We start from the raw sequence: 9,573 nt of genomic DNA, 5'->3' as shown, positions 1-9,573 counted from the left end.
GGAAACGAACTAGAGGTGGTGGAAGGGGAGGAGGGCAGGGGGTGGGGTTAAATGGGTGATGGGAACTGAGCAGGGCAGTTGACAGGATGAGCACTGGGTGTTATTCTGTATGTTGATAAATTGAACACCAATAAAAAATTAATTTATTAAATAAATAAATAAATAAATAAATAAATAAATAAATAAATAAAACTAATCCCAGGAAACGAACTAGGGGTGGTGGAAGGGGAGGAGGGCGGAGGGTGGGGGTGACGGGGTGGCGGGCACTGACGGGGCACTTGACGGGGCACTTGACGGGATGAGCACTGGGTGTTATTCTGTATGTTGGCAAATTGAACACCAATAAAAAATAAATTTATTATTAAAAAAAATAAAATAAAATAAAATAAAACTAATCCCAGGGCAACTGCAACAAGTAAATTACATAATATATATGAGGCACCAGTGTCTGGTAATACTAAATAGTGGGAAATATCATTATTCCTGAGAAATAATCCTTCTTTAAAATATTCTCTAATTCAGACATATTACTGTTCATATAAGCAGATTTCACTATTACAGAAGTCTGATTAGCCAGCAATTCCACTTCCAGGAATTCAGCACAAGGAAATGCTCATAACTACAGAGAAAGATGTGTGTGTGTGTGCATGTGTGTGTGTGTGTGTGTGTGATGAGTTACAGAATTGTTTATAATAGGGAATCCCTGGGTGGCTCAGCAGTTTGGCACCTGCCTTCGGCCCAGACATGATCTGGAGTCCTGGGATCGAGTCCCACATCAGGCTCCTTGCATGGAGCCTGCTTCTCCCTCTGCCTGTCTCTCTCTCTCTTTCTCTCTCTCTCTCTCTCTCATAAATAAATGAATACAATCCTTAAAAAAAAGAATTGTTTATAATAGTAGGAAATGGGAAACAACCTATATATCCATCAAAAGAAGAATGGTTAAATAAATGATGATTTATCTATATAAGGACAAACTTCTCCTGTAAAGAGCTTGAGAGCAAATATTTTCAGTCTTTGTGGGCCATGCAGCCTATGTGACAATTACTCAGGGCTGCTGTTGTAGCACTAAATCAGCCGCCGACAATATGTAAAATAATAGACCTAGATATTTCTCAAAAAAACAAATAGAACTGTATTTAAAAAAATAGATGGAAGCAGATTTGGCCTCAGTGTTTTCCAACCGCTGATATATATGGCTGAATACTACACAGCTATTAAAATAATAATAATAAAGTAGACCCTCATGTATTAAGGCAGAAAGATATCCACAAAACCTCCTACAAGTCATAAGAAAAAGGTAAATAGCACAATAAAAATTGGAGAGAAAATACGAACAGGCAATTCATAAAAGAAAATTCAAATAGCCAGTTTGAAAAGTTGCTCAACTAATTTCCAAATGCAAACTAAAACAAGAAGATCCTAGATGCACTCATGACATCTGCAAAAATTAAAACACTGACAAAATCAAGGGTTGGTGATAATGTAAAGAAAAAAGTACTATCATACACTTTTAGAACGAATATAAAGTAAGACAATCGCTTTGAAATTTTCTTTGGCAGAATCTATTCAAACTGTAAATGTGCATATCCTATGATCCATCATCTCCTCTTCTAGGTCTATACCCCAGAGAATCATGTTCACTTGTGTTCAAAAAGATTGAATAAGAAAACTGACTGAAGCATTATAATAGCAAGAAAATGAAAATGACCAAAGATCCCCAATAATGGAATGGACAACTATAAACCAAAACATTCATGTGGCAAAGTACAATTCAGCAATCAAGAGGTGTAAACTCAATCTATATTCATAGATAGTTCTCAGAAATATGATACCAACTTTCAGAACAATCCTTACAGTATGACACAATGTAGGTAAGAATATGGACACAATTAAAAAAAAAGAATATGGACACAAACTACAAATCATACACTTGTTACAGGAAATGTACATGTGTATAAAGGTATTTATTTATTTTTATTTAAATTTAATTTAGTTAACATATAATGTATTATTAGCTTCAGGAGTAGAATATTATTCACTCCTGATTCATTATTTGCATTTAACACCCAGTGCTCATCACAACAAGTGCCATCCTTAATGGCCCTCACCCAATTATCCCATCCCCCCACCCACCTTTCCTCCAGAAACCTTCAGGTTGTTTCCTATAGTTAAGTCTCTTATGGTTTGCCTCCCTCTCTGTTTTCATCTTATTTTATTTTTCCTTCCTTTCCCCTTGTTCATGTGTTGTTTCTTAAATTCCGCATATGAGTGAAATTATATGGTATTTGTCTTTCTCTGACTTATTTCACTTACCATACTACCCTCTAGTTCCATCCACATTGTTGCAAATGGCAAGATTTTATTCTCTTTGATGGGTAATATTTGATTATATATATATTTATATATAGATGCACTCATGACATCTGCAAAAATTAAAACACTGATGAAATCAAGGGTTGGTGATACTGTAGAGAAAAGAGTATTATCATACACTAAAACTATATATATATATATATATATATATATATATATATATATATATATAGTGGACCTTGCTTCTATAAAGATTGGAGTATTTAAAGAAAGATCTGGAAGGTTATGCAGTACAGTAAATGCAAACAATAGTTATCTTGGGACATAGGAGAGAAGATGAGAATTAGAAGTGATGGCCCAAGGAGACTTTAGATTTACCCATAATGTTTTACTTTTTAAAAATGAAATAACTATGTAATATCTCACAATTGAAATAAATATTCTTAAAATTTTCATGATATATTAAATGAATAGCCGTTACAAAACCATATATATTGAATGATGGTATTTTACTTTTAAAATTTTTACATCTTGTTTTTGTGTGTGTTTGTCTGGAAGGGTGATTACCACATAGTTAACAGGATTTTTTTTTAAGATTTTATTTATTCATTCATGAGAGACACAGAGAGAGAGAGGCAGAGACACAGGCAGAGGGAGAAGCAGGCTCAATGCAGGGAGCCCGATGTGGGACTCGATCCCGGGTCTCCAGGATCACGCCCTGGGCCGAACGCAGCGCTAAACTGCTGAGCCACCCAGGCTGCCCAGTTAACAGGATTATACAGTAGTGGAAAGGGAATTAGAGCCCGGGAAAGAATAATATATTAGTCTGCTCAGGCTGTCGTAACAAAATACCACCAATTAAGTGGCTTAAACAACAGAGATTTATTTCTCACAGTTCTGGTGGCTATAAATTCTAAGATCCAGGTACTTACATATTTGATATCTGGTGAGGGCTCTCTTCCTGGCTTATAGATGGCCACCTCCTTGCTGGGTCCTCACATAGCCTTTTGCTCCTCCCTGTTTCCCAGGGAGGAAGAAGAGAGGGGGGAGGATCAAGGGGAGTAAGCCCTAAGAACTCTAATCCTATCTGATCAGGAGTCCACCCCTATGACCTCATTTTAACCTTAATTAACCTTGGAGGCCCATTTCCAAATACAGCTACATTGGGATTTGGGGCTTCAACATAGGAATTTTGAGGCAACACGAACATTCAGTTCATAAGATATACTTTCCTCTGTTGATGAGAAAGTATGGTGTGGAAACATGCTGCAGTTGGAGTTGGCTAGATTCTAACCCTACCTGTGCCACGTCAGAGCAGCATGGCCATGTGAAAGTCAACCTCTGTTTCTTCATCTGAAAAGTTAGGATAATTTTGTTGTTTAATATGGTACTTACTGTGTCTCAGGTATCCCTGGCATGTATATATGTATGTGTGTGTGTGTGTGTGCATGTGTGTATATATATATGCATATATATACATGTACATATATACATATACATATGTACACACATATCAATGTATACAAATATACATATATACATATATGTATACACACACACACATATATATATTCCTCAGTTCAACCTGTGAGGTAGGATCATATTCCCATTTTAGAGATGAGAAAACTGAGGTGCAAAGAAGTTCAGTGACTTGCCTAAGTCCTAATGCTAGAATGTGGTAGACCTGGTTCCAGAGATGACAGTCTTAAGTCATAACTAGCCCTCTAAACGTAAGTTTTTGTTATTTTCACTTTAAATAATACATATAAATATGTATTTCTATAATCCTTGAATTTTATAACTTAGAATATATGTGTGTGTATACGTGTATATATATACATATATATGTATGTATATGTGTATGTGTGTATATATGTAGTCTTAGTTTCTTATTGCTGCCAACAAAGTCATGCTTAAGACAATAAAAATGGGGATCCCTGGGTGGCGCAGCGGTTTGGCGCCTGCCTTTGGCCCAGGGCGCGATTCTGGAGACCCTGGATCGAATCCCACATCGGGCTCCCGATGCATGGAGCCTGCTTCTCCCTCTGCCTATGTCTCTGCCTCTTTCTCTCTCTCTGTGTGTCTATCATAAAATAAATTAAAAAAAAAGACAATAAAAATGTATTTTTAACAGTTACAGAGGTCAGAAGTCTAAAACCAAGATGGTGCCAGGGCTATATTCCTCCTGGAGGCTTCAGAGAAAAACCTGTTTCCTTGCCCCTTCTGGCTCCTAGAGGCTACCTATAGTCCTGACTCATGCTGTCTTTCTGCATCTTCAAAGTGCATCATTCCCACCTCTGGCTACATCACCACATCTCCTTTTTCTAACTCTGACTCCTTCTACACCCTTCTCACAAGGACTTCGTCCTTATGTTGAGCCCACCCAGATAAATTCAAGGTACTCCCCCTATCTCAAGATCTTTAAATTAATCATATCTGCAAATGACTTTTTGCTATAAAAGGTAAACATTTTCACAGCTTCTTGGGATGAGGATATTGTCATCTTTAGAGGCCATATATTAGACAGAATGCACATATACACATCTACCAATATAGTTTAATAGAGGAAATTTGACACTTTAACCACATGTTAAACATATATAAAGTATACTGATTAATAGCACATTTGCCTTCACAGCACATTAGACACAAATTATATTTCCATTTATATTTTTTTTAATGAAAGAAATGAGCTAAGGACAAGGAAATCTGGCTGAGCCTCCTATTCAGGAGATGAGGGCCCCAGGAGGTCAGGTCTCATGTTTGCCACAGTTGAGGAATCACTGATCTAGTCCAGCACAGCAGGTTAGAAAAAAAGTGGTGACTAACTGGACACACAAGTGTTCTGAGCCCCAGAGCATTGAAGATACTTGCTTTGGGACAGCAGGACAACTTGAAGAGCCCACCTCCAGCAGTGGGTCAGAAAGATCCAGACAGAATCAAAGGGTCACTTGTCTCAGCTGGTCCCAGGGTCTGAATCAGTTTTGATACAGCTCTCTGACACCTCCTTGCTCAGCCTTTGACAATGTCTCCTAAAATAGCTTCACTCTAACCAACCTAAGCGCTAAACCTTCTGCTCCAGGAAAGAAGATAGCTTTGTGGTTTCCTTGAAAAATCCTTGCATCTGGTGTTCAGCTCTAAGAGCCTCAGTGCTGCCACTAAGTTGATTCTGTTTCTTCTTGAAAAGACTCCCCACACAATTCCATGCATTTTAATTTCCAATCGGCAATGCCTTGTCACGGTAACCACAGTGCCGCTGAGTCTCAGCAGCTGCTGTATGGATCTTCAATGATCTCCTGGCTGAGTCTGTTTCAAGGGACCATCTGTAGTTCTGAGTTACACACACTTCCCCCCAACCCCACAGGGCAGCTAGTCTGACCAACCTCCCGTCATGTGTGAGCCCCACCAGGATGTTCCTTTGCTTTGACTTTGGTCTGTGCTAGACCCTTTCCCAGTAGTTAGATATAAATATGGTAGCTTGGTAGATATGGTCACTCTCAAACTATCACTCGCTGCACTCACAGGTGAATCTAGACCACGATAGGAAGGCATGAGGGGAAGGTCAGAGGTCAGAGGATCTGGTCTCTCTGCATGCCCTGCTACTGCCAATTGGTCAAGGGAAAGGCAGGTTACCTCCAAGTGTCATATGAAGAGTAACAGACAGATTGATACAATGTCCCTGTCACTAACCCTGTCACATCTTATGTAAGCCACTCCTACTCACTTATCAGAGTCTGAGTGTCCTTTATCAGATCAGTTTATGGGTCAACTAACATCTCTGATAACAGCCCATGGCACTATCATTTGCATTTATTTCAGATCATCATTAAGATTTCTTCCAGCTCAAAAAAATCTACATTTTATTGAGGTAGCTCTAAATTATATATGGAAAAAAATAAACTTAGACCATGATTTTTTAATGAAATTATTCAAAATTAAAAGTTTTTACAACTTAAGATTGATCAAGAAGAATGTGATTGTTTAAATATGTCTTCCATTCCTTCATTCTTACACACAACTTTGAAATAGGTGTTAAAAACTGACACATGGTGTCTTCTACTGTAGTCAACTTGGAATCCTGTCTTATAAGACATACACACCTCTTGACACCATGGGCCATATGGCTGAGGGTTTTTCCCCCATATTTTTTTTACCACCAAGCAATATGGAACCTTTATTTTTAAGGTAATTTCTGTACATCTGGAGCATGAGAGTAATCCTTTTACAAATGGAACTGATTACTAGAATAAACGACGACAAAACCAAACTGGCATTTTATGTGAATCCAGAGGAGTTTAAGCTTCAAATCCAGCCAAGAAGTTTGTGTTACAATCTCTTTCAGCTTAGCATTTGATTGTTCTGAGATCTTTCCATCGGTCCTTATATTGCCTAAGAGGGCTTGGTGATAACATGAGCCAAGAAATCATGTTCAAACTTTGTGATCTTGCTGGGCTCCAAATTATCAAGATATCCTCTGACACCAGCATAAATAACAGCCACTTGTTCTTCAACAGCCAGGGGAGAACACTGTCCTTGCTTCAGCAACCCAGTCAGTCGCATGCCGTGACTCAAGGGTTATTGACACCATCAAGGTCAGAACTGAACTGGGCAAAAGCAGCAACTTCACGATACTGAGCCAATCCCAGCTTCATGGTACCTGCCACCTGCTTCATGGCACTCGTTTGGGCAACAGATCCAACACAGGACACAGACAAACCGACATTTATAGCAGGGTGGATACCTTTGTAGAACAATTCTGTTTGCAAGATTTGTCCATCAGTGATGGAAATGACATTTGTTGGAATGTAAGCAGACACATCACCAGCTTGCGTTTCTGACTGGTAAAGCAGTCAAGGAGCCACCACCAAAAGAATTGTTCATTTTGGCTGCTCTCTCTAGCAGACGGGAGTGTAGGTAAAACACATAATCAGGATAGGCCTCACGACCAGGGGCCCGGCGGAGCAGCAGAGACATCTGACGATAAGCAACAGCCTGTTTGGATAAGTCACCATAGATGATCAAAGCATGTTTGCTGTTATCTCTAAAATATTCTCCCATAGAATATCCAGAACAAGGAGCCAGGTAGTTAAGTGGAGCAGCATCAGAAGCAGTAGCTGACACCACAATGGTGTACTTCATGGCATCTGCATCTGTAAGTCTCTTCGCCAACTGGGCAACAGTAGACCTCTTCTGACCGATAACAACGTAGATACAGTATAACTTCTTCTTTTCATCAGTTCCATCATTGAGATGTTTCTGATTAATGATTGTGTCAATAGCAATTGATGTTTTGCCAGTTTGCCAGTCACCGATAATCAGCTCACGCTGACCACGACCAATTGGCATCAAGCTATCCACAGCCTTAATGCCAGTCTGCATTGGTTCATGCACAGAGATTGGAGGAATGATCCCAGGGCCTTTCAGGCCAACTCGCCTATAGGTCTTGGAACCAATGGGACCCTTTCCATCAATGGCATTACCAAGGGCATCTACAACATGGCCCAGTAGCTCCTTGCCAACTGGAACGTCCACAGTGGCTTCTGTTCTTTTCACAATATCTCCTTCCTTAATTAGTTTATCATTTCCAAACACAACAACACCAACCTTGTCAGGTCCCAAGTTCAGAATCATACCCTTTAAGCCTGAAGAAAACACTACCATTTCTTTGGCCTGAACATTCCATGTACACGGGCACCACCATCACCGCTGCTTAGGACATGCCCAGTCTCTCCAAGGTCAATAGAGGTATCAGCTCCACGAATACGCTTTTCAAGGACAGAGGACACTTGGGCAGTGCCAGTCTTCTGAAGACGAGTGTCAGAGGCATGGAGGTTCCTTGCAGCAATGAAGGATGATCTCAAAGCCTTTTTGGAGACCAGCCCAGCCCACCGAGGGAGGACACAGGCCACAGCCGGGGTGACACGCACAGACAGCAACTCTGCAGTTTCTCTCAGGTGGTTCCTCTGCAGCCACAGCCTCCAGACTGACTGGGCTTCCTCCATATTTTAAATATGACTTATGTCTACCAAATGTAGCAGAGATCACACGGCTAAGACAGCACAGAAAAGAGAAGAGGACTGTGCACTGAGTAATACTGAGCCTATTATGTATCAGGTATTGTAACAGACATTTTCTGTGAGACAGATGTTGCCCCTAAATTTCAAATGAGGAAACACATTCAGAGATGTTACATAAGTGACCTAGGTCACACTGCTAATTATGTGGATGTTGGGATTCATAATCTGTCACTAAATTCCATGCTAATGTTTCTATATTGTGCTGCCTCTCCAGCATGTTAAAGCAGGCTAAGTTTTCAAACAACCACAGAGAAGAAGGTGTTGGACGTGACCATAAAATCTGCAAGTGAGCAATATAAAAGATTATGACAAAGTTAATTAATCACAAGCCTGAGCTTCAGTTCTCTCAACATTTCACTAGGTATTTATGAATGTATTACTCTAGAGAAAGACTCTGTATTTGTAAGTATATTCTTGGAATTTGTGTGGAAACCAAGTCAAGATTCCATTTCTTCCCCCCAAATGCCCTAAGGTCTTTTTTTTCTTTTTTCTTTTTCCCTAAGGTCTTTAATGCCTCCCATTATTTTGTTTCTTATTTTCTATCCCTTTCTCTCATAAAATTCAGAATTGACTCTATATCAGGGTTTCTTCACAGAAACCTTGGCACAGGCTCACCCTATGCCTTTCAGAGTCCTGATAGTTTGGAGGTTAGAGGTATCACAGGGGCCAGTGAGAAGGAGCTTTGCAATGACTCATGATTAGATGGTATCATCTCCAACGAGGTACCAGGCAGTAGGACAGGATGGGTTTCTGTGTCTTATTGGTCATGGATACAGTTCATGGCATCCTCCACACTTGTACCACTGCCGTCACAGAACTTACAGGATTACAAAGAACTCAGTATTACAAAGAACGGCCCTACTCTCTTTTCTACACTGCTATGTCTTTGACCCTGTCAAAAATTGTTACATTTGATGAATATAGAGCATATTTTAAAAGAAAAAGAAAAAACCTCATTCGAATAGCTAATAGTGTCAAGAGACATGCCATCTCTCACATGATAGGAATTCAGAATTGACTCTAGATCAAGGTTTCTTCACCTTGACACTATTGACATTTTGAACAGATGATTCTCAGTAAGAATTACAAAGTGGGTGGTCTGTATCCCCCAACCCCAACCCTCCTCCCCTAGCTAAGTTCTACTCATCTTTCAGGTTCCTGCTTAAACATCATTTTCTCTGAG

The 9,573-nt window shown here is 39.7% G+C and overlaps 1 pseudogene; it reads right to left on the bottom strand.

Moving 5' to 3' along the window:
• Positions 1 to 6,608: 6,608 nt before the first annotated feature.
• Positions 6,609 to 8,315, bottom strand: LOC129504809 (ATP synthase subunit alpha, mitochondrial-like; annotated as a pseudogene).
• Between the last annotated feature and the right edge of the window lie 1,258 nt (positions 8,316 to 9,573).

Source organism: Nyctereutes procyonoides, unplaced genomic scaffold (genome assembly GCF_905146905.1).
Source record: "Nyctereutes procyonoides isolate TBG_1078 unplaced genomic scaffold, NYPRO_anot_genome, whole genome shotgun sequence".
In the NCBI taxonomy this organism is placed as follows: Eukaryota; Metazoa; Chordata; class Mammalia; order Carnivora; family Canidae; genus Nyctereutes; species Nyctereutes procyonoides.
Note: the sequence above shows the minus strand (reverse complement) of the source record. Positions and strands in the feature narration are given on the sequence as shown.